The 26233-nt window shown below is 44.7% G+C and overlaps 1 long non-coding RNA gene and 1 pseudogene across 1 annotated transcript in view; one reads left to right on the top strand and one right to left on the bottom strand.

The window, feature by feature from the left end:
• The first annotated feature begins 11880 nt into the window (after positions 1-11880).
• Positions 11881-11981, top strand: LOC123798337 (U2 spliceosomal RNA; annotated as a pseudogene).
• A 4894-nt stretch (positions 11982-16875) lies between these two features.
• The window catches only part of LOC148110813 (uncharacterized), a 107985-nt gene continuing 98627 nt past the window's right edge, over positions 16876-26233 (bottom strand). Inside the window, exon 4 of the long non-coding RNA XR_015726567.1 lies at positions 16876-17157. This is a non-coding gene — a long non-coding RNA (uncharacterized LOC148110813). The remainder of the gene's footprint in view (positions 17158-26233) is intronic.

A 26233-nucleotide genomic window follows, 5' to 3' on the forward strand; every position in this document is an offset into this window, starting at 1 on the left:
TGTTGGGAACGGGCCTTGGGAAGAGGATTCCTCGTGCTTATCTGGGGCAGTTCCTCTTCCTCCGGGGACCTGCTGTTGGCAGTGACAACAGTTCCTGGCTCTGTGTCCCAGAGCAGAGGAGAATGGACCAGACTGGCTCTGGTGAAATGCAGAATTGAGGTCTGTTATGCATTTGGGCTGAAACCCTTGGTTTTTGAATGAGCAAAATGGTAAAGGATAATCCTTCACTCAAGTTCTGCCAACTGACTTCTACTCCGTCACTTGTTTTTCAAATCGCCCCCTCCTTCCATCCCTTCACATTCCTCTTGCAACACAACCAGGGCACTTAAGAGCTTAGGCCCCAAGGATGCCCTGGGGCCATGGTGATGCCCAGATGCAAGGGCGGTACATGGGGAGTGCAGCATAAACTTGGTAAGAACCCAGGCTCCCAAGCCACCCAGACCCACCTAATCAGAATCCTGATGGGGGTGGGCAGGAAATCTGCATTGGTGAAAAGCTCCCAGGTAAGTCTCAGGTGGCCAGCCCAGCCCCAGTCTCCAGACAAGCCCCGGGAGCCACTGAACACCAAACGTCTTATTTACAACTATGTAAACTGGAAGATCCGTAGGAGAAGAAAGAGAAGAAGAAAGGGGCGGTAAACAGAAGGGGGAATGATCCACAAGAAACTATGGACTCTGGGAAACAAACTGAGGTCTTCGGGGGCGGTGGGGGATTGGGATAGACCGGTGATGGGTAGTAAGGAGGGCACGTATTGCATGGTGCACTGGGTGTTATATGCAAGTAATGAATCATGGAACTTTACATCAAAAACTAGGGATGTACTGTATGGTGACTAACATAATGTAATAAAAAATACTATTATAAAAAAACACAAAAACTATGTAAACTGAGACTCAGAGAGGAAATCATTGCCAAAGGCCACATGCAAGGACTAGAACTCAAGCATGCCACTTCTGAGTCCATAACCTTGACACTATCCCTGCAACTCCTTCAGAGAGTAAGACCTGACTCCTGTTCACCAGTTAAGCCAGACCTAAGCCTATGTCTAGCAATGCCACATGTGTGATAATGTGACAGTGGGGAGAATGACTATGGTGACAGCCAATACTTACCCAACACCTTCTAAGCATCTGACGCTATGTAACTTATTTAACCCTCAAAACAATCCCATGGGGTAAGCACTATAATTCACCCATTTTACAGCTTGGAGAATTGAGGCACAGAGGAGTCAGAGAATTTTTGTGAGGCCACACAGCTAGAAGGAAGTGAGATCAGGATTCAAGTCCAGGACTGACAGAAGATGAATTGTCAGCTTCCTCAACACACTTCTGCTCACTTGAACACTTTGTCCCACAAAACTTTCCCACTGTAAGTTACCTTTCTTGTCCTTAATGCCTTCCCTTACTGCCCTCCCTCCCTATTCGTAAGTACAACAGAAGATGACAGAATTATCCTGGAGTGAAGAAGAAACACTCAACAGGAACCTTACGCCAGGAGGGCCTTTTCGAAGTGGGGCCTGCAGGCCAGGCATACAGCCAATTGTTGTCATGCCTTCTTTCCCCCACCCCCAGGTTCCTACAAAATTGAAACCAGGACTCAGATGAGGATCAAAGTAAGCATTAGCTTTGTTCCCCTGCCCCCAAATAGAGGGGTTCTGGTTTACTGTGTTGGAGGACATGACTCAAACCTTCTTTGGTTCAGAAAGTTCTATAGGAAACTTCCTTTCTACCACCCTCTCCCACACCCCATAATACAGATACAAGGATCTATCTGGGACTAGTAGAGAAGGCAGAGCACAATTTTGAGCTAGTTACCATGAGAGGAAGGCCACCAAAAGCAGTGACCTTGGACATGATCTCGTCTAATCAGTGAGTCATTCTCCCTCCTTGCTTGTCAGAAAGAGGGCTCAGGCAACAGGTGAGGGCTATGGAGGGAGGAGCCAGAAGTGTTCTTTCAATTCTGTTTCCTGCTGGGGGATGCAGCAGAAGTCCCTTTTCCTCTACAAAAGTACAAACAGCCAAGTAATGAGTGATGTCTACTTTACCCAGGCCTTGTCTCATGTACTTCATGATTGTGTCCCAACTATCCCATATGAGCAAAGGGTCTTTGAACTCTGTTTCCCCAGTGGAGCTGATTTGCCTTGAGTCATTCATACTTTCCCCCGTTCTCTTTTTGAGGCCAAGGTAACCTTGAATCTTGGGACAGAATAAACCCAGACCTCTCACCGAGGCATGCAAGCAACGCCTTTGAGCATATAGATCAGTTCATTAAATTCTGTCCCATTGCCTCCAATTAAAATGAAGAGTTCAACACAAAGCATTAGCCCAATGTGACATGACATTATTTTGGCTTTTCTCGCTTGCTTAAAATAAGAGCAAGTACCCTCAAGTGGAGAGAGAAATGAGACGGGGAGATGATGGAAGGCTCTTAGGGAACACTGAGAATCATCGCTGCCACTTGAGACCAGAGATCAGTCCATGGAAGGCACTGCTTATCTCCAGGGACGCCACATCTGCCTTCCCTGCAGCACGTCCAGCAGGAAGCTCTTAGCATATGACCCGCCTCCGCAGCCCCCTGGGAAAGCTGGATCATGAGCATTTGGGATCATTTCATATTTCATAAATGGGCTTAACTCACACTCATGAGGTCAACTGGAAGGCCTACTGGATTTAATTATGCTGGAAAGGGAGGCAGCCAGAAATGCCTCACGTGGACAGGAGAGAGGCAGCCGGGAGAGAACGAGCAAGCAAGAGGGAGATGTGATGGGATATGAGTCATGCTACCCAGGATGAGGGGCTGAAACCACACAGCCCCCCAGGGAAACAACACACCAGTTCCTGAGCCAGGCAGAATCCAAAGGAGATTCTGGTCTCAATCCATTCCCAGGAAGGCTCTGAGAAGCGAGCTGGGTTTATACCACATTGATGAGTACAGAATAAGCTATGTAAAATGGCACACATTCCTGTGCCCGGATCCTCACAACAACAACAACAACAACAACAACAAATTGTGGTAAAGCCACAAAAGGGGTCAACAGACTTGACATTTTTCTCTCCATATTCTTGGCTCTGCATTCTGAGTCTACAGTATGAGGCTGGCAGGTTTCAGACAAAGTTGCCTCGAGGAAAATTTTGATGGGACAAAGAACGGGAATCTGTGTGAAAGCACAGAGAAGCAACACTGACAAAAAGTCACAGAGATGAAATTAATGAGGCCATGATAAGGACATAGATTCATGGAACAATGGAAGGAACAGAATGACCAGCCCAACACAGGCCATTAAGACAGGCAAGGACTAGGGGCTCCTGGGTGACTCAGATGGTTAAGCACCCTCCTTCAGCTCAGGTCATGATCCCAGGGTCCTGGGATCGAGCCCCACGTTGAGCTCCATGCTCAGCAGGGAGTCTGCTTCTCTCTCTCCTTCTGTCACTCCCCTCCCCACTTGTTCTCTTTCTCTCTCTCTCTCAAATAAATTAAATCTTAAAAAAAAAAAAAAAAGACAAGCAAGGACTGGGCTCCTGTCAACTGTGGTGGGAGACACTTCTCGTTTCCTCCAGCAACTTGTCTTTCTTCCTTAATAAGATTTTTAGCTAATCATATTGCTCCCCACAATAAAGATTAATTTTCCAGCCTCCATTGCGTTAAGTGTGGCCAAGGGGCTAACTTCTTGCCGGTAAAATATAAATTCAAGTGCACATAGCAGCCCCTTGGAACCTTCCTTGGGAGACAGATGGCCTGCCCCGTTGGCCCATTCTTTATCATTCCTTTCTCCATCTGCTGCCTTGAATATGGATGGCACTATCTTGGGCCATGATGACAAGGGCCATATTCCAAGGATGGTGGAGTGATGAGCTCTATGGGGTCTTGGTCCCCAAGAATGTTATGGAGAAAGATTATCACACTGGTCCTGGAAGCCTTAGCCTCAAACATTGTGCTCAGTCTCTACACCAGACAGCCTCTACCCTGTAATAGGTGCCTGTATATTTAGGACCAGGTTTGGCTGCAAGTGAGAAAAAAACCTAAAATAACTCATGTGAATGGAGAAGTTGATTTCCCTCTTGCATAAAGCAAGGTCCACTTCTTGTATTTCAAATCCTTTTTCTCTTTACCTAGAAATAAAGATCATTCCAGGTATTACAGTCAAGCCTTTTCTCAGAAGTAAATTATCCCCCATTGAACTACTCCTCTTCAATTGGAGGCCTCCTCTCATTCCCGTGTTTCTTCATTGCCCACTCACTATCTGCCTTCCCACCCCTTCCCAGATCCCTTTTGAATTTGGGAGTGTGGAAGATTCCAGTGAGGGGCTAAAAGTGCCTTAAGTCAAAGCCAAGCAGCAGGAAGCCTATAGAATCAGCCAGATGACTTGAATGCAGGGCCAGCAAACCAGCAGAGGGGCATAATGGCTTCAAACCAGCTCAGTGCCCAGCTCCCTGGACATGACCCTTAAGGCAGGGCAGCCCCAACGAGAAAGAGAGAGGGGAAGCGGGCTCCAGCTCGTGACAGCCTCCATGCCTGAGCAGCACTGAAGCCCAAGGCCAAGGTGCAAGCCACCCCAGCTGCTTCCCAACCCTGATGACTTGGGATCTCCTAACCCCCCCATGTTTTTTCATTACCTAACCCAAAGACCTCCCGAGGCAAATAAAGTTCTCCACGTAGGGTGAAGTTGTTGAAGTGAAAAATAATAAACTTTCATGAGCATGTTTCAATTTTCACTTGTGTTTATGGCCAAAGGTGTTTTTCATTTTAATAATCGCTGCTGGAACAAGGGCAAGCCACATGCTGCTAACTTGTTAAATAGATGGGGAGGGAGGGCAGAGAGAGAGAGTCCGTGAGAGTCTGGGCTCAGCTGTAAATTTCTCAACTGCTCTGTTCTAATCCTCCCAGTTTTGAAATCCCACCCTTTAAACCCTAATGATAGAAAAAGGGATAAAATATCATCTGGACCATGTCCTGTTGACAGTCTGCCCTGGGCTTATTTTAGCCACGACGAGTAACTTTAGTGTGTGGGTGCGCACGTGCGTGGTGTGTGTGTGTGTGTGTGTGTGTGTGTGTGTGTGTGTGTGTGTGTTAAGAGCGAAACATCCGTGTTCTATGGTGCCATTTCATAATGGACACTGTGTAAAAGGGAAGGAATTTGGAGGAACCAGCCTCCTTCCAGTTGGACATCAACTTGACCGTTGTTTTCAGCTCACTTTTATCTGGCAGCGTTTCTGTTTGCTTTTAAATGTCAGAAAAGGTTAAGAAGCCTTTGAAATCTGCAAGACATTTCCTAGACTTCTGGGGAGGATGCCCCCTTTACAATGGCATAAATCGATTACTCCTCTCCCCCTTCAAAATTGCTTTTTAGAAGGAACACATCTGAGGGATTAAATGAAAGACAAGAGGATTAAAGTGGACGCTCATTTGTGGGCCTGAAGGAGCGAACCTAGGAATATTCAGATGTTACATTTCCCTCTGTCTTTCTCATCTGTCCTGACTCACATTTTTTCCAAATCATGCAGATTCAAGAGAAAATATCCTGACTAAGAGGCTGTAACATAGTCTTTCCTTGGCCCTAACTCTGGAGTTGACGCACTAAAACGTGTCTCAAAGCCCTAAGTGACCATGGAGCCTCCTCTAACACCATCACAGGTGTTTAAGAAAGACACAGGGACTGAGCGACCACCGGCTCTGCCAAGTCTCAGTAGTGTTTCCTGTGCAATGGGTGCCAGGTTTCAGAACACCACCAGGGAATAGAGTAAACATACCCTTTGGAGGGTTAACAACTAAATTTACGGTTTCAGGTTCTATTCTGATGTGCTTATGCTTAATCCTGTCAAGAATTCTTCACTTTCCCCAAGACAGGAGATAACTTTGGGGCTCACAGAGGACAGAGGCCCCTTAGGCCTCAAAGCATCTGTCCATCTGGGTGTCTGCAGCAATACCCTTTGCATACCTGGTCACCAATGGCCATCGGTCCAAGCAGATTGCTGCTGAGCTGTCCCTCACTCCTCCCACTTTCCAGTTCAGGCCCAGGGACTCCCTGCCCTCCCGTTTGCAGATACAGATCCCATCCTGCTGCCTGTGGGCTAATTCCGAGGCCTAGAAACATCGGTACTGCATTTTCTGCTGAGACTCACAGCACAGACATTCCTAACCTGAGCTTCTGTCTCAGAAGCAGGACCTCTCCTTCTGGCACCCACCAAAAGTAAAACCTCATGACTTTCCTGTCCGTTCCCTTCTCCACTTCTGCCTGGGGGGTTATTGTCCATGATGGTTCTCCCAGGCATTTTGTACTATGCTTTGAGTCCTCTCCTCTCCATTTCCCTAAGGTCATGGGCCTTGTAACTCCATGCGGTGATGGACGGTAAGTAGATTCACTGTCATGATCATTTTGCCGTGTATACTAATGTCGAATCATTATGTCGTATGCCTGAAACGAATATAATGTTATGTGTCAATTACACCTCTATACTAAAAAAGACTACAGCCAAAGATAGCCTTTGTTTCTCTTCTCTGACATGACGTTAGCCTTACCTTGCCCTGAGAACATTCCACTAGGTCAAAAAGAGTATGTGTGTGTACATGTGTGTATGTGTGTGTGCATACATGTGTGTGCACATTTGCACACGCACGCACATACACACATAGGTGTCAGGGGGTTGGATGGCGTAAATATCAGTGGGAAAAAGTCAGTTAATTTCTTGGAACTCTTCCACTATGTTTCTAAATATCCAAAAAAGAGGTGATGAACTTCTAATACCCCTAGCATTGAGAGAATGATTTTAGAAAATTCTCATTTTTAGCTCTTAGGAAACAATTACATAATTCATCCGAGTGGCATATATGCTTTGTTTCTCTGAGACTGCCCCTGCGGAGTGATGACACATCCATGTGTCCAGTGAACTGGAGTAGGAACAGAGTTGGAAGGGACCCCTGACTTCCTCATGCCAGCCCCCAGAGGACAGCCTCAAAGACACGTGTCCTGATGTAACCTCAGGAGGACTGCCCACAGGACTTCCCAGCCCTCCGCTTTGGAGGTCAGGCCACATTACCATCCCAGGAGTAGGAGGTGGTGTGCTCAGACTGGGTGGTCAACACGGAGAGCAGGAGGAAGAGGGTGTGGTGGTGCTCTGACCCCAAGGAGTCACCAGTTTTCCAAACACCAAGTCCACTCCCAAAGCAATAGAGCTAATCTTGCAACTTGGCACCCCGAAAGGGTAAGGCACGAGTCAGAGTAGCCTCACAAAGCCATGAGGTGCCAATTTCCACCTCATCCCGGAGTCATAATTCTCCAGGCTTCGGATCACTCAGGCAAAGCACTTCTGCCAGCCCCAGGCCTCCTCCCACCTCCTAATTCCAACACAACCCAGGCTCCTGCCACAGCATGCAGGACCACACGCCACAGCCGTGGGTTGAGGGCTGCAGCCACGTAACGTATATTTTACATCTCTGGGCAGAGCAAGCCTTTAAGTGTGTGAATATCATTTTTTAAAGCCAAGAAATTTCATCAGCCACTGTCTTATGCTTGGTACCTATGGATTAAGAGACTATAACAAGATGCAAAGCTATGTAAATTCAGCATTTCTGAATTGAGTTGTTTTTGTTCATCCCAACAGCATTTACTGTATTTAAAAATCATAGTACAGGGGCACCTGAGTGGCTCAGTCGTTAAACGTCTGCCTTCGGCTCAGGGCGTGATCCTTGCGTTATGGGATCGAGCCCCGCATCAGGCTCCTCTGCTGGGAGCCTGCCTCTTCCTCTCCCACTCCCCCTGCCTATGTTCCCTCTCTTGCTGGCTGTCTCTCTCTCTCTGTCAAATAAATAAATAAAATCTTTAAAAACTAAAAATAAAAAAATAAAAATCATAGTACATAGATGTGCAAAGCTGACCATCAATTCAGTCTATGGCAACGTTTTGTTCAAAATGCAGATCCCTGGACCCACCGCCCACCCCCAGAAACTTGAGTTCAGTGGATTTGGATGTAGAATCCTGACATCTGCATTTTAACCCCAAGTGTGTTTTTTAAATGGTGGTCAGCCACTGACCACTCTTGAAAAATACTATCCCAGGGGGACTTATTTGAATTATCTGTGTGGCTTTTAATAATTTAGCTAAATAGGGCTGTTGTTTTCAGCCCATTAATGCTTTGTAATAGTTTTGCTCATCATCTGTTCTTCATGCTTTCTGAGGTCTGTGAAGGTAACCATGGGAAATGCTGGGCTTGCTGGCTTGGTCATCAGGTCGGGGAGGTGCGTAAGATGGATTTATAGTGTTTTGTGAGTGTCCGTGAAAGCACGTGATTTCCCATATCTCTGCCTTTACTGTAAAGGCTTTGAGCCTACAAAGCATGATTGCTAGCCCTGCAAAGAGAAATTGAAGGAGGTTTGTATTACTTCTTTGGCTTCATACCAGTTTTACAAACTCAAGTTTGGCCAGAGCTATCCCCTTAATTGCGTGTCTTCCAAATCATACAATCTAGAGATCCATAATTGGACAGTTGATGTGGTACTAGAAGTTTAGCTGCCCTTCTACAATAAACATGGGGATGACCAGGGCGTCACTGTTCTTGGTCTGGGCATAACATTTGGCTCATCCATCCAGGAGTTCAATTAGAGGATATGGATAGTTTCAGAATCCATTTTGTGTAAAGGGAAAGAGATTTGCTCCTTTCAATAATGCCATGGAATTTCCGACCTGATTATGAAAAGCTCTGATGAGTCAAACCTAGGCTGGGTTCCTGGCTCTGCATAACTCCCACATTCCTTGAGTTTTGGATTCCTTCAGAATTCATCAAGTCTAAGTCATACACTGACTCTGGTTCCTATGTTATATTGGAGATCTGAGGAGCATAGCAAGAATCTGCTTCCCTGGACCAAGTTTCCATTTAACTCAGAAAATAGAGCTCTTAATTTATATTTCCCTTGACAAACAATGGTTTAACTTACAGGGGAAAAGCGTCTCAGGAACTTGGACAAACTTAAGAGAACTAAATTAGGGGTTAGATAAAACTCAGCCTTCCCCCCTCAGCCAGGTTCTACCATCTCTGGTTACCATAAACAATTGCGATTTTGAAAGTGTTGAAAAAAAACACTGACAATCTCCTCCAAAGGAGAAAGGGATTACAAGACCATTTTGAGCCTCTGTTCTGCTCAGTGGTGATATGGTTATACAGGACAGCTTGAGTCCTAGACGGGCAAGGACATCTTGCTGCCATCCCACTGAGCCCCTGGGATGAGCAGTATATGGTCCCAATATCTGTCATTTGTCTGGGAAGTCCTATTACAAGATGCATAGTGAATCCATAGAATAGTAGGCAATGTCTTTAGGATCTCAATCTACTTCCTCTCCCCACCCGACAGCTTCCCACAAGTATGAACGGTGGACTTTTAGCCTACTTTGAAAGCATGTGGGGAATACCAACTTCATGCTAGGAATTCCATAGGCAAAAATGTTACAGATAAGGGCCTGAGAGGATGTGTAATATAAGATCTGGCATCCAGAGCTAGAAACCCAAGAGCATCCTTTCACGTTTCCTACAATTTCTATGAAAGAGGAAATTACTATTCTTTTTTTTTTTTTCCAAAATAGATGAACCAGAGAAGGAGCACTGATTGGCCTTGACAGAGCTTCAAATCGAGATATAGACCTATGATGTTTTCTGTCATTCTGCAATACTGCAGTAACCATCGTTTACCCACACTTTCCAACTTGAAGAATCTCACTTTCATCCTGGAAAAGAATTCAGACAGAAACCTTCAAGGAATCCTAAAGGCAAACCAGGGAAAGATGAGAGTGTGCCTTTGTCACCCATGATGTTGGTCAAATCTGTTTGCCTCCATGGTCCTTGGTTTCCCCATCTGCACAAAGAGGAAGTCAGACTAGACCCCTTTCAAGTGAGACAGTTTACCAGTCTGGAACCTCCCAGCCCTCGTGGCTTCCTTCCCTGTTCTGCAGTAAGACCCCGATAGCTCCCTCTTTCTTCTCAGCTTCCCACCCAGGGCCCCATACTCTCAGAGGAAAAGAATTGGAACAAACACTCTGCACTATATAGTTGGAGTCTAACTGTTATTTGGGTGACTGCCTCCTGGGTGGGGGTGGGACGGTCTTTACATTTTAACAAAGTCCCATGGAATTTCAGCATCCTACCAGCTGATAGAATAAGGGAAGGGGCCAGGGAAAAGCAGACTTCCTGGACACCTTTAGCTCACCCCTCATGCCCCACTGCCCTGTTTTAATGAATAACAGAATCCTAGAAAAGCCTATTTCATAGAAAAGGGAAGGAGCCAGTGTTCAGAACCATTAAAAGGTAAAGAAAGAGAGAAGACTGATGGGAACTATAGCAAGAGGAAGGATTTGAGCCAAAAGGCTTCTGTTTAGAATATGCAAGGGAAAAAGAACAGAGATGACCAGGAATGGCAGGTATGCATCCAGCCGTTTGGCAGTCCGCAAAACTTGGCTACATGACCACAAGTTCTCCTGCTGTCTTAAATTACCTCTCATGCAACCTCCAGGAGCTGCCATCTTTGGTCTGCTGGCGGGGAAGGTTGAGCCAACTTGCCCTCCATAGGCTACGCTTAGCAATTTCAGACCCTGGCAGACAGAAACCAGAAAGGAGCAGTTCAGCAGCTCTGACATACCCCAAAGATACAGACGTAGTGAAGAGAACGGCCATATGCACCCCAATGTTCATAGCAGCTTTGTCCACAATAGCTAAATTGTGGAAGGAGCCGAGATGCCCTTCAACAGACGAATGGATTAAGAAGATGTGGTCCATATATACAATGGAATATTACTCAGCCATCAGAAAGAACGATTACCCAACATTTGCAGCAACATGGATGGGACTGGAGGAGATTATGCTAAGTGAAGTAAGTCAAGCAGAGAAAGACAATTATCATATGGTTTCACTCATTTATGGAACATAAGAAATAGCAGGGAGATTGGTAGGAGAAGGAAGGGAAGAATGAAGGGGGTAAACAGAAGGGGGAATGAACCATGAGAGACTATGGACTCTGGGATACAAACTGAGGGCTTCAGAGGGGAGGTGAGTGGGGGATTGGGATAGGCCGGTGATGGGTATTAAGGAGGCACGTATTGCATGGAGCACTGGGTGTTATACGCAAACAATGAATCATGGAACACTACATCGAAAACTAAGGATGTACTGTATGGTGACTAACATAACATAATAAAAAATTATTATTAAAAAAATGAAAAAAAAAAAGAACAGATACTCCAGTGCCCAATGACCAGAAGCATTGTCAGACAGAGGAATGCATGAACCACAGTTCATCTCAACTTTCAGAGGTCATTTGAGGTAAAAGCCACCTCAGCAACCCCCTAACTTTCCATCTAGTCTCTCTCCTTGAGAACTTCCAATAGCAGGGAGCTCATTAATTCTGTGCGTACTTCACTGTTAGACAACAAAAAGGGTTTCCCTTGAGCTAAGGAAGAAGTTCCCTCTCTGTAACTCGGACCCAGAGAGCCCCACTCAGTCCTGTGGGGCCACACGGGGGAAAAATATCACTCCCTTCTCTGTGCCGGTTCTTCCCATTTCTGCAAATATAACAACGTGGGAACTGCCATCTGCCAAGCCCATGTTCTTCAGGACTCTCCCACGATGAAATCTGAAGAATACCAGCCATTGTGGGAGAAACAGAGGAGACTCCCATGAAACCGTGAGACTCTCTAACGCTCTTCCATTTGGAATGCTCCTATCTCTGCCCCTCCCCTCTCCACATATGTCCACCTAGGGTTCTTCAGCCACTTCTGTTGTCCTTTAAGGCAGCTTTTCATTTTCATCTAAATTCCATCTGGGTCCGAGAGAAACATGAGGATTTGGTCTCCAGAACTAGCTACGATGCAAGTGTGTAAGCTTCGATAGCTAGGGAACTGGGATCGCTTCTTGGTCTTTTGGCTAAGATCAAGTGTAGTATCTGTTCTTATCAGCTTTGCAGCTAGGGAATTGGTTTTTAAAAAAACCTATTTTTGAGTGTTTAGGTCAGATGGGAGAGCTGAGAGATACACTGTTTACTAACTAGCCCAGGGCTATTTAAAGATCTATTGAGGACCAACAAAATAAGTCCCAGAGCCTAAGGCAGGCCCTGGACAGGGCCAAGGGGCCAGAAATATGGGAAAGACAAGACAAGGACCTGAGCATTGCCAAAAGTTTGTCAATAATCAGGGATATAAAAAGTAGGGGGAAAGGAAGTTATCTTTTAGGTCATTCTGTTTATCTTCACGTGTACTTGGTTCCCAGCCTCTTTCCCACTGCCTGGAACAGGGACTGGCGTATTTTGGTGCTCCGTAAATGTATATGAAATAAGTGAATCTTTCATCAAAACCTTATTGACGGCTCTAGGTTTGCATCATTGAGTCATTTACATGACCAACATTTATTAAGCACCAACAGCATTCTAGGCACTGTGCCAGATACTGAAGATTTGTAAGTAAATGTGACATGAGCTCAGAGCTCAAATCCTGGTAGGGTAGGTGAGATATTTACCCAAGCAGCAGTAAGCACATAAAGATGTGATCAAGATTAGACAGGGTGGACGCTAAACACAGGGAGATGTTATAAAGGGGGTTAGCAGAAAGGCTTCATGGGAAAGGACTCACTTCGACTCGTCTTACTCTGTTAAACTTGAAGCTTGATATCCCCTCCTCAATTACAAGAGCTCAGTCTGATTATTCAAACTAAAATTCTTAGACTCGACTTTCCAGTCAGAGCTAGAGGGAGAACTTTTCCCATGGAGGGTCCTTGTTTCTGGCTTCGTCTCCAGTTCGTGGCAGGACCTCAGTTGGCACTCCTCTGAATGGCCCGCCCTATTGTAAACTTCTCCCTGGCAGCTCACCTTCTCCCTGGGCTTGCATCTGGGAATCTCATACCTGGCTGCAGCCAAAAGATTTCAGGAAATGGTGCTTTGGAAACACATCTTTAAAATGAAAACAGATAAAGGAGCTGGCAGTGGAGCCAAGGAAAACTCTACTCTTTCTGAAAAGCAAGCAGTTTGTTGGCACTCAAAACCTACCTGCCCTAAGTCGCCACCGCATCCTCTAATAAATGCAGTGGCACATACAAAGACACACGTACACACAAATGCTCAGTGAGTGGACTGCAGAACACGCCCTTGAAACCTTGAGAAACTCGATTCCAGTGCACTTTGGAGGGCCCTTTGGCTGCTAGAGTCTCCAGCCCTTCGAAGCTTTAACCCACCAGGCCTGGGTCACACAGTTCTTTCTGGAGAAACCTTGATGGCTTCCTCCTCCACAATGCAGACAATTTAAACCAAGTCAAGTGGAATTTTTGTAGGCATTTCTAAGTTAGACGCACTGCTTAGCAATTATCACCTATAAGCCCTGAGGGTTGTGTTTCTAATGTAGTAAAAAGAAAAATAGAAGATGAGAGTAGGGCCCATTTCATCTACTAGGGTGGCATTAGTAAGCGGACCCTCACTTTGTGGAAGGCAGCCACACCCTACCAGGAAATGTCATTTAAATAACATCCCCTTGCATGGCTGCAATACATGCCAATTTATAAAGTGCTTCCACTTGGCCAAGCCTCCCGACAGACCTGAGTAAATTGGCCAGGACACTCATCGTCGCCTCATGTGGATGAGGACACTGATGAGCAGATGATGACTGTCTTGCTTGAGTGCACGCACGTGGGGGGGAAGCAGCCAACACATCTTCCTGCACTGCGTCCAGGGCTCTGTCCATCACCCTGTGCATTTTGCTTCTGCAGGGGCTCAGGGTTGCTCATAATTTGAACACCAGGTAATTCAACAACCTAGTGAAATCCAGGCCCCTGGAATGTATCCTGAATATAGTTGAGTTTCTTGGAATCCCACCACCAAAAGTGAAAGCACCCCAAATCACAAAATTGAATTATACATGTTGTTCTTTGAGTTTCTTTTTTTTAAGATTTTGTTTATTTATTTGAGAAAGAAAGAGAGAGCACAAGCAGGGGGAAGGGCAGAAAGACAACTGACACAAAGCTCAATCCCAGGACCCTGAGATCGTGACTTGAGCTAAAGGCAGACACTTAACTGACTGAGCCACCCAGGCACCTCGTTCTTTGAGTTTCTTGAAAGAAACTTCACAAGTGTTTTCCCCCTGGAAATTCAGAGCACACAGAGAACTTCCTCTGAATCCTCTTTACATATCTCTCCTCTCTCCAGTATCTGCCACTGCCACCGTGGCAGCAGGAAAGAGCCTCTCTCTCTCTCTCTCTCTCTCTCTCTCTCTCTCTCCCCCACGCCCACTCTCCGCATTCTCTCGTTTTCACAGTCTCACGTTTGCTCTCTTCATGCCTTGCTCTCTGTGTCTGACTGTCTGGGAGGGGACAGACTGGAGGTCCGAGCTGAGCAGGGATCACTGGCTAACTCCGGCATCCCTTGATAAGCTGGAATGACAGACGTGACAAGGGGCCCCAATTCTGGGAGTGTGTTGGCAGGAACACACCACAGCACAGACATGGCTCCAACACGTCACTGGGCCCAGCCCCATCTAGGCCTGAGAGTCAGACTCATCTTGCAGGCAGGGAAGAAATCCGACATGTGCTGAGCTGATAGCACGCTAGAGTTATAGTCACTGGCAGTACAAGAGACAAGATGCTGAGACTATCCCCCTATGGGAAAATGAGCAGAGAGCCAAGTGGAAAAGCGTGTTTACCAAAAGGCAAATGTAGAAATATCCTCAGGGGAAGATGAGCCTCACGTGAGGAAGAAAGGGATTAACCCCAATGTGTCCAAGTGCCAGGGAGCCACTGAAGCCTCTGAGAAGAGCCCCAGCAACCCATGACCTGCCCTGCTGCCAGCCCAGGTGAAAGCAGGCCAAGAAGCAGAAGTTTGTGTTTCTTTAGGATTAGTCCATGAATCCAGCATTGCCCAGGCCCTTGGCCACTGCCTCTGATTATCTGCTTCCCACCCATGCTGTAAGTTCTCTGAAGACAAGTTCTGGAACACCTTTGTAACCCCAGTGTCTGGTACAGTACCTGGATTCTTAGAAAATAAGAAACAAATAAATAAAAGGAAGACGGGGAGGAGATGTCTCTAGTTGTTACTATTTTGGCCCCATTGGTAAAAGATGGGAAAGCTTCTATCTTTCCACAAATGTGCTCATCCCTGGTTCTTGCGGTCATGAAGCTATCTTCGGATTGTCAGTATCCTACAATGAGTTTTTGGAACTTTATCTGTCTTCACTGTAGAATGGATTTGGGAGCCAGACCCAAGGGAATTATTTGGGTTTATAGAATGAGTCTTGACTGTGGGACTCTAGGAAAGCCATGTGACTGGCTGTAAGCTTGAAGGCACTGGATGTCCCTTTAGGGACATTATTATCCAGAATATGATAAGTTATTAGGATGATGATTTGCCTGTTTATCGTCAGATTCATTGCCAGCCCTGCTCTGTCCTGTTCTGCATCACAGGGGGCTGACCCCTGATTGCTACATTTCCCAAACTCCATTCCATGGCTTCTGATTAAGGTTGGCCAATTTCCTTTCTGGGGGAGGGAAAAATCCCAGGTGTTCCCTTCATTCATGTTCTGGGAGACATCCCAACAGCTGCTTAGTCTCCTCTGGGGTCCCATTTCCACTGGGAATCCTCTCCCTCTACAATTCTAGCTTCCAAACTCTGGTAACACCACCTCCCCTCCCCGTCACTCCAGCCCTAGAGGGAGTCGTGGCATCCTGCTAATCTAGGGCTTGCTTCACCCATGTGCCCTTTTAGCTCTGTTAACCCTAACATGTAGCTGGGTTCCCATATTAAGGTTCCTCTCTTGACCTATCTGGCATAGACTATGTTTGCCTGGAGCGACCTTGACCAGTACAACTACCATTGTATTGTATATGAACCGTTCTCAGCTCCTACTACTCTGCCTAGACCATGAGGAATTAAAAACTATGTCTAAGTGTAATGATGAAGGGTCTTTGGGTTCAACCAACTTCCTCAACTAGGTGATAACCTAGCTGGAAGAACTCAGACAGTGGTGTGCTGGTAACTGTGTAACAACGGGTTCTCCAAGACAGAAAATCCCTGGCTTCTAGCATTTGCCGATTTCTGTGGCAAATACTCCCACTGCGGCTGACGTACGCTACCGACACAATGTCACTGAATGTGGAGTTGGAAAGAAACACAGAGTGATGAGGCGCCTGGGTGGCCTAGTTGGTTACGTGTCTGCCTTCAGCTCAGGGCATGATCCCAGGGTCCTGGGATCAAGCCCTAAATCGGACTCCTTCTCAGCAGGGAGTCTGCTTCTCCCTCTCCCTACCCTACTCGTGCTCTCTCTCTTTCTCATAAATAAATAAAATCTTGGAAGGAAGGAAGGAAGGAAGGAAGGAAGGAAGGAAGGAAGGAAGGAAGGGAGGGGCGGGCCACACAGTGAGGCTGAGATGCAGCCAGCTCACCAGACATCTGAGGAGAAACGACCATGTGCCCTGAGGCAGCTGAGTGAGCAGGCTGTGGAGGCAAGGGTGCAGCTGTTCAAAGTAAAAGAGAGAACTTCGGGAGGCTGCAGAGAGTGGAGAGAGAGAAGCCCAGGAAGGCAGAAACAGCAGCAGAGAGTTGAAAAGCGAATCAGGAAGAAATGTCAAAAGGGAACTTAGGGGGTAGAATGGCAAGAGTTGTGAGCTGTAGTATCCTCCAAGAGAGCCGTGGAATCAACAGGAAAAGATTCCTTGTCATTAATATGGTGGGGAGTTGGGATTATTTGGGGGGCAAATGAAAGAGCTGAAGGAGCTGCGCAAGAAGGACCCAACCACAGGGGGGTTACAGTGGCTCCTGGAGAGGCGTTGTTACCGGGGCCTCAGTGTATCCATCCTCGCGGTATCATTTAGCCGATAAGGACACATGAGCCAAGAAAGACCACAGCCACCCAGGCAGACGGTGGCGGAATCCAGACTGAATCTCAGCTTTCCTGATGAGACCATTCCTTCCTTCATTCAACAAATATTGCTCGACAGCGGAAGCATTAGAAGCATGCATTACAGACATGGTGCTTACCTTCAAGGACCTTTCTACGCAGTGCCAGAAAGAAGGATTAAATAACTTATCAGTTTGCAACTTCTTTTTCAGGTCTCTGAAGGAAAATACAGGACGCTTGGAGAGACCTTACACGAAGACCTCATTCAGACCTAGGCGTACAGGAAGGCGTCTCGGAGGAGCTGAACTGAGCTGAGACAAGAATGAAGAAGATGAGTCTGTTAGAGAAAGACCAGGGGGAAGAAGGTTCCAGGTAGAGTTACATCAAATGCGGTGGTTCTGTTTCAGGATTTGAGTTCCCCAAATAAATACCACGTACGTAGCAGGTCTCATCTTTCGTCATCAGACAGCCCCAAAATGTGTCGAAACCTAGAAGCCCTGAGCTAGAAACAAGATGATAAAGCTTTATCATACTAGAGTATCTTAAATTTAGGTGCACATGCAAGAGTATGGCTGGCTTTTACCCATATACTTTGGAATGAAAACTGGTCGGTGCCTTGAGCCTGGACTGTGCCGCCAGGAATGCTTAACCTCTCTCAATCACTATACCCCAGAACTCCCACACTCAGGTGAGGCCCCTGCCTCTCTTTGTGAGGAAAACGGAGGTAAAACAACATATTCTCCAGACCATGTCTTTGTACTTTTACCTGCTGAAACCACTGCTGCTGTCCCTGTGTGTTCCCTGACTGACTGAGGTAGATAAACTCCTGGGGAGCCCACAAGTTCCTGGAACAATGGCCCACTCCTCTCTACCTGCAGGGGTGAAAGCTGTGGTCCAACCCTTCCTCTCGGGTTTTGGACTCCTCCCCCCAGACACTTTGCCCTCCAACTTGATCTTCTGAGGCTGGGAAGAGACATTAAATCTCACCTTTGCTTTCATGAGCGGGCCCATCGTAGCATATTTCTCAGTCAGTCTTTCTCTCATTTTACCTCCAAATATCAACTTCAGCCAGGTTTGCCTTCAGAATCTTTCAGGACCCCTCCAGCCCTAAACTTGGGACAGAACAAACACTCCCACCACTCCACCCGCTACACCTCAGACAGACTTGCCACAAAAAAATTTGGATCGTTTTCATTTCCCTCCTCTCTAAAATGGATGCGTACTTTGCATGGAAGTAGCTGTAAGGGAAAACAACCCACTTGTAAATGCTCTGGATTTCTTCCTGAGACACCATCTGGATAGCCTAGCTCTATAATCCCGTGGATAAGACTGTGACGTCTTTGTGAGAAACGCCTGTTTCCAAGAGGACAAAATTCCAGCCCACTAATATTTTATAACTTTTGGCATGTTGCTTGAGTTCCTTCAGACTCAGTTTCTTTCCTTTGCAAAATGGGATAAATAATACTGTCTAGTCAGCTGGCACCGTAGGAACAATTCCTAAAATAATTTTGTGCATTTTAGAAGGAAAGACATCAAGGGCATCCAAGATTTGGGGGATTTTTTTTTCTTCATATCGAATTACTTCGACTAGAGGCAGGGGCTTTAAAAATCCAAGTGGGGAAACCAGCAAAGAGGTGCACACAAATCATTGTGTTTCTTTCCCACATATGGGATGGCTGTGCTCTGACGTCAAGGATAAGCACTTTTCATCATTTTTAAAATGTGCTGAATCTCTTTTTCTTGAGGCTTTTGGATGCAAGAGGCTGAAGAAATGGGAGTTCCTGGTGTCTCTGGAGAAGCGCTTATTTCCTTTTTTTTTTTTTTTTAAAGATTTTATTTATTTATTTGACAGAGATAGAGACAGCCAGCGAGAGAGGGAACACAAGCAGGGGGAGTGGGAGAGGAAGAAGCAGGCTCATAGCAGAAGAGCCTGATGTGGGGCTCGATCCCACAACGCCGGGATCACGCCCTGAGCCGAAGGCAGATGCTTTAACCGCTGTGCCACCCAGGCGCCCCAGAAGCGCTTATTTCCTTTCCCATGTTCCCCAGACCCAGCCGAGATCACTTGTCACTGAGATGAGGTGCCTTCTTAAAGACGCACTGAGGAGTGGAATCCTCTGGGGATGGGAGAGCCCTTTCAGGATTTCAGGAAATGGAGAGTGTGTGAGACTAAAGCAGGACACACATCCCTGTTAGACTAGAAGGCAAGGTTGCAGAACATGCCCCGAAATGAAGAGAGCAAACATCATGCCCTCACTATCTCGCTGTTCTGACACTGGAAGACACTGACCCTGTCCCTCTGGGCATTCAACATTCCACTGACAAATTCCCCTCCCGGGTTCAGTTAATCGAATGTTCCAAAAACCAGCCCTTCCTCCACCCCAATCCACTGGACTTTCTGGTTTTCATGTGAAAGGTACTGATTCAGGAGCCCCCGATGGCTCCCTGCTAAACCATTGATTTTTATTAAACACCCTGCATTTGGCAGGTCCCAGGACTGTTCCCTTGTGTCCTTTCCATTTTCTTCATTGTAGGCCTCTCCTCCCTCAAATAAACCCTCACTTGGGTTTAAGACCTTCCTGGAAGACGATTCTATAGCGTTCCTTTCTAGACCTTCCCAACCCTCACTCTCATTCAAATGAGGGAATCACTAAAGGCCTCCTTGTCCTTGCCCCCCAGCAGACCCTCATAAATCCACAGTGAAGTTGGGTGTTTTTTTTAATTAAAGCGTCCAAATAATTAATGATCAACTCCATTTGTGCCATTGAAAACTCAAATGTCACACGGTTGAAAAGACCCAACCAAATAATTCAGTGTACCCTATAAAGCTTTAAAAAAGCAAAGCCCAAGAGGCCTGCATGACTGGTTTCTGTGCTGTCTGAAAAGCTTGGTCGGGTTTTTGGGCACTTGATTGGATTCCAGGAATAATGTGCCCTGAGCACAAAGGGCTCTTTTGATGTGTCTGTGCCATGGCTCCTCCCTTCCCTCCTCGCTTTACCTGGGATACACATTCTCCTTGTCTCCCAAGTTGGAAAAAATAACCCATGGAAGAGAGGAAAAAACAGCAGAGGGAAAGTCAAGCATGGGGGTTGGGAGGAAACTACAGTTCTTAGTCTGAGTTTGGTTATTGAAGTCTGGTTATTCCACATGGAAAAGAAGAAATGGGAGTTTATACAATGTCTATGACCAGAAACTGGAAAAATGTAATGAAAAGATGCCTCTTGTTGGTTTGTGATCCCTTGAGCTAGGTGGAATGAGTGAGTCTCCTGGCGATGAGCTGATACTTTCAAATAATCAGAAGAAGAACTGCAGATTGCCAACCCTAGAAATCAACATGGATTTACATGCCTAATTCAGGCAGACAATCTCATAGTGAGTCCATCCTATCAATTTTTCATGGGTACTAAAATACTCAAGAAAGATGGAGAGAAAGAAGACACCTCATTGTTAGAATGGCCTGAGAAAAGTGGCTGAGCCAACTCAAAGCCAGTATTAAGCATTGGTGCTTGGAGACATGGAGTGTGGTCTAGCCCCAACTGTAGGGATGCCCAGATTGGCAGCCCAGGACAGCAAGCCGGTGGTAGTGGGCTACTTGAGCAAGTCTTTCTCGGCTAACTTGAATAGGCTGTTTTATCCTTCTAGTCTTGTTTTCCTTATCTCCAAAAAAGGTGAACTTGACTATGTCAGCTCTGAGATTCTGTTTCAAAAATCTCTCAAACTAGCAGCTTAAAAAGACAATCTACTTATTTAAGTCTTTTTTAGTTTCAATAAGATTCTATAGATGTCTATATAGGGATTATATACATAAAGACTCATTACATTTACTCTAAGTATTTGGTATTTTTTTAATTAATTTCAGGGGTAGAATTAAGTGATTCATCAGTTGCATACAGCACCCAGCACTCATTACATCAAGGGCCCTCCTTAGTGCCAGTCACCCAATTATCCCTTCCCCCCAGCTCACCTCCCTTCCAGCAATTTTCAGTTTATCTCCAAGTATTTGATATTTTATGCTATTATAAGTGGTATGTGTTTCTTGATTTTATTTCTTAATGATTTGTTGCTAGTATATAGAAATACAATTGATTTTTGTATATTGAATTTGGATACGATAACCTCATCAAATCCCCTACTAAAGCTAATGATTTAGCAATAGATTCTCGGTCTGTCTTTTCCTCACCATCAGCTCTCGGCTGGTGAAATCACAAGGAAGATGTTTGACATACTTGTTAAGTTTCCTGGATTGCAAGCAACAGAAATGACTGGCTAACTTAAATATAAAGTAGGATTTTTCTTAAGGCTATGGGATAGTTCTGTGAGTCACTGGAAAAAATGAACTATCTGACCTCAGAAAAGGACAGGGCCTAGAATAGCTTCAGGGAACAAATCAGCTGTCTCTTCGGGATGCTCTGTCTGGATGGACTCTGGACTTCTTTTTTGTCACTCCACTTATTCAAATTCCTCAGAGCGAATCTGGTTGTTGCTATTTAGATCCAACCATTTGTCATTTTGCCAGTTGATGGACAGGCTCGCCAAGACCGTGTGCACTGCTGGAGCAGTGGTACCCCGGGCGGAATGCACGGTGGGGTCACAGAAGGGAGAACTGATGCTGCAGGTGCAGACGACATGCGGCCACCGCGTACGGTATCTAAGTAGACATTTTTGCCCCTCACCCACCTTAGCAGGTACAAGAGTAGCACTTAAATTGGGGGGATGATAGTGGTGAGGGGAGAATTCCCATCTCGGACAGCCCTATCTTCCCATCTAGCCATCACAAGCACTGGGGCTCGGTCAAGGATCTGGGTTACTCATTGATACATGAAAGTGGATCCTTTGCCGAGCTTGCTTCTCCAGGCTTTCCTCTACTTCTTCTCCCCAGTCAATATGCAGTGTGCTGTCAAAATAGGTTTGATTAATAACTAAATATGTGTATGTTCTTTCTTTCTTTCTGGCCTCTATCTTCTGCCTCTTCCGAAGGGCCGTAGTGTATTTATTTTGCTGTGGTTACTGTGGAATAAGAGACCTAGGACTTACCTGATACAATCAGTAACTACACTGCATTCTACCTGCTTATTGAACCTCTGATTCTGGGCGTGAACATGCCAAGTGTACAAAAGATGTCTGTGTGTGTCTTAGGTGTTTTTAATCCATAGGCAAATGGATAGAGGTCATCAGGATCGATTTTCTTAAGGACTGAACTGTAGCGAAAACGGAGCTAGGTTAAAAGTCTCTTATCTTTGCCATCACTCATCTCCACCGTTAGTATTGCCTTCTCTGCTTTTCATCAGTCTGCAGACAGCTGGAGCTGTAGACATTTTCATCTGCACTCCAACTACTGCCCTGATTTCGGTTTCAAGTTATGAAACCCAATCTAAACCTTAGAAGGGAAGCTAGAAACTGAAACTTTAAATTTCAGCTTACAAGTCCCCCAGGATGATTCCAGGAATTGAGCAGGGAGAGGCCCTGGGAATCAGAAACCAAACTATCACCTCCTCCCTCCCCGAGAAGGACCTGAGGACATGTGAAACAAAACTCACAAAATGCAGTTTTTACAACATCTAAACTGAGAAGAATTGCAAGAGAACATCTCCATCCCCTCCCGGCAACTGCTCCTAACTGCTCCCAGACAGAAGGAGGTGTCTCTTATTCTTCAAGATCACTTGAAGGACATTTCACAATTTCCCTCAGTCACCTGTTTCAAAATATAAGAACTGGGTGCCAGGAAAATCTTCCTCATATTCAAACACCAGTTCTGCCTTCAATTCAGACCATTTGGATAATTAAAGTATAAAATTTCGGAACTGGAAGAGACTTTAAATACCATTTAGTCTAGAGGTTACAACTGGTGACCCAGGGATTGAGACATATTTTATTAGGGCCACGGAAAGTTTAATTTTTAAATTTTTGAATTAGTTGCCAATGCTTAGATGTTGAGATATTCCTTTTTAAAAATTCATATAACTGCAGCTTTAGAAGAACCAGAAGATCTGGAAACACCGTGGACCTCAGTCCCATGGCAACGATCAAAGTTGGGCCCTCCTCTTTAGACAGGTGTCATAGGGGGAAGATAAACTCTAGGGCATCAAACAACCAACCAGGCCTGCTTATCTCATTTACCCTAAATGACTAGCCCTACTCGGCATTGTGACCCCTGATTTTTGCTGACGAGAAAACTGAGAACCAGAAAAATGGTCTGCCTGAGCTATCCAGCTCTCAGTGTGACATAAGCAGGTATGTCATGCCCCTGGTCCAGTGCTTTTCTCCTGTGGAACACTTCTCTCAGTCTATAGCCATGCTGACCTGACGCAGCTGAAGACAGAATTTATAGAAGACAGAGAGGTGATATAATTAAGTCAAAACCTACAGTTTTCATATTTTCTGTTATTTTTGATAGTCCGTGGGCCAGCTCAGCAGTATGTTGATACAGGTGTGCCTGCGTCCATTAGTGGGGAAAACTGCTGACTGTCTGTGAATGGCCAAGGAAGAGCCAATGGAAGGCTTAAGAGACCTCACCCCATTTTTATGTTGAGGAGTGTGTGTGTGTGTGTGTGTGTGTGTGTGTGTGTGTGTTTGAGAGGTGGTTCTAAGCACTTTGAATTCAGAATAAAAAGAAAAGAAGCAAAGGAATATGCTCATTTCCAGCCCTAGAGTACAACCTGGAGACGACAAGGGGATTTGTAGACAATATAAAGGTATTGCAGGGAATTGTGCCTACCAAGAAAATAAAAACAAAGGATTCAATCTATGTGTATGTTTAAGAGAGGATGTTACACTTGAAGGACAATTTGGCAAAAATAAAAATTGAATAGTGTATTTCTCGGATTTCTCAAACTAGCTTTTTGGTACAACATACACACAAGCTAAAAGTTTTTGTTTTTTGTTTTTTTGTTTGTTTGTTTGTCCATTTGTTTTTTTATTTTTATTATTTTTTTATTTTTTATAATAATGTTTTTTTATTATATTATGTTAGTCACCATACAATACATCCCTGGTTTTTGATGTAAAGTTCGATGATTCATTAGTTGCGTATAAAAAAGCTAAAAGTTTTTTTAATCTTTTGCTACTTCAGTGATCACTGGGCAGAGTAAGAATTTTGTGTCAACCCTTTCTTGCAGCAAGAAAGAACACACTGGGATAAACATTCAGTCAACACATGTGCAGCCCCAGAGTACCTGATCATTGCCATTGGTTCTGAACAGACTAGTTATTGCAAAGTCAAAAGAGCTGAAAGATTAAGTATATCACAACTACCAGGTTTTTTTGTTTTTTGGGTTTTTTTAGCCAAATATAAACCAATCCTTTGAAATGCTTTCTGGCTGTGAATGTAGCTCAACATAGGAAAAGTGGTCAAAAGAGGCTTTCCAACTCTTTCCCGTAGCTCTTCACTGATCACCAAGAAAGGCTAGAGAAGGAGCCCTCTTCCCAAGAGCAAAGGTGTGACTTGAGCTTGAGATATTTGAGTTTAGCTGGAGTTTGAGGGAGCCTAAATCCCTCTATTTCTACCAAAGACACTCAAAATTGGTGTTCCTGGGCAAAATAGCTTTTGCTAGTTGGAAAAGTGATGGGATAAGACAGCCAAGAGTTCTTTCTCAAGGTCAACTGATTTTTAATAAGCTTAGTGGTCTTTGCACATTACAAAACTATTGATTAACAGCCATTCCTTCCCAAAGCTCACTAACTTGAGAGATTGCATTTGCCAGTTGACCACCTCCTCTCCCTCCCCTAAATCCCTTCTCTGGAAAATCAGCAATAAATTTAAAAAGTGTTCTGGAAGGGCCAATGCAGTCCCTAGTGGTCTTTAAAAATCACTTATAGTTAACTTGGCCTTCTTTTGGGTACTGGTTGGACACCAGGAAGGCTTCCTAGATGGACAATTTCTTTCCTCTGATGATGGCAAAAACTTTTCTAAAGAAACAAGGGGAATGACATATTACAAAAATACAATATAAAATTGGGATGACATTCAGACCAGTGGAATTACTTTTTTAATTTTTTTACTTAAATTCAATTAGTTAACATATAGTGTATTATTAGTTTCAGAGGTAGAGTTCAGTGAGTCACTAGTCTTATATAACACGCAGTGCCCATTACATCACATGCCCTCCTTAATATCCAGCACCCAGTTACCCCATCCCCCCACTCCCCTACCCTCCAGCAACCCTCAGTTTGTTCCCTAGAGTGAAGAATATTTTGTGGTTTGTCTCCCTCTCTGATTTCATCTTATTTTTTTTCCTTCCTTTCCCCTATGCTCCTCTGTTTTGTTTCTTAAATTCCACAAATGAGTGAAATCATATGATAATTGTCTTTCTCCAACTGTCTTATTTCGCTTAGAATAATACCCTCTAGTTCCATCCACATCATTGCAAATGGCTTTGCTTTCTTTTTGATGGCTGAATAATATTCCATTGCATATATATATATATATATATATATATATATATATATATATACACACACACACACATATATATGTATATATATACATATATATATGTACATATATATACCACATCTTCTTTGTCCATTCATCTGTTAATGGACATCTGGGCTCTTTCCACAGTTTGGCTATTGTGGACATTGCTGCTATAAACATTGGGGTGCAGGTGCCCCTGCAGATCACTACATTTGCATCTTTGAGGTAAATACCTAGTAGAGCAATTGCCATGTCATAGGGTGGCTCTACTTTTAACTTTTTGAGGAACCTTCATACTGTTTTCCAGAGTGGCTGCACCAGCTTGCATTCCCACCAACAGTATAAGAGAGTTCCCTTTTCTCTGTATCCTCACCAACATCTGTCATTTCCTTATTTGTTAATTTTAGCCATTCTGACTGGTGTAAGGTGGTATCTCATTGTGGTTTTGATCTGTATTTCTCTGATGCCAAGGGATGTGGAGCATTTTTTCATGTGTCTGTTGGCCACTTGGTTGTCTTCTTTGGAGAAATGTCTGTTCATGTCTTCTGCCCATGTTTTGACTGGATTATTTGTTCTTTGGGTGTTGGGTTTCATAAGTTCTTTATAGATTTTGGATACTAGCCCTTTATCTGATAAGACATTTGCAAGTATCTTCCCCCATTCTGTCAGCTGTCTTTTGGTTTTGTCAACTGTTTCCTTTGCTGTGCAAAAGCTTTTATCTTGATGAAGTCTCAATAGTTTATTTTTGCCTTTGTCTCTCTTGACTTTGGAGATGGGTCTAGCAAGAAGTTCAGAGCAATAACTTTAAAGAGGACTGATATATTCACTTCTATTAAAATAAATGTAAAACTTATATATAACAAAAAATATTATAAAATTTGGAAAGATAAATGATGACTAACAGAAGATATTTGCAAACACAAAGCTGACAAAAGCTTAATAGCCAGGATATAAAATGGACTCCAAAAATTAAT

Source organism: Ursus americanus, chromosome 1, assembly GCF_024610735.1.
Source record: "Ursus americanus isolate L20-20 chromosome 1, mUrsAme1.1.p, whole genome shotgun sequence".
NCBI classification, from domain to species: Eukaryota; Metazoa; Chordata; class Mammalia; order Carnivora; family Ursidae; genus Ursus; species Ursus americanus.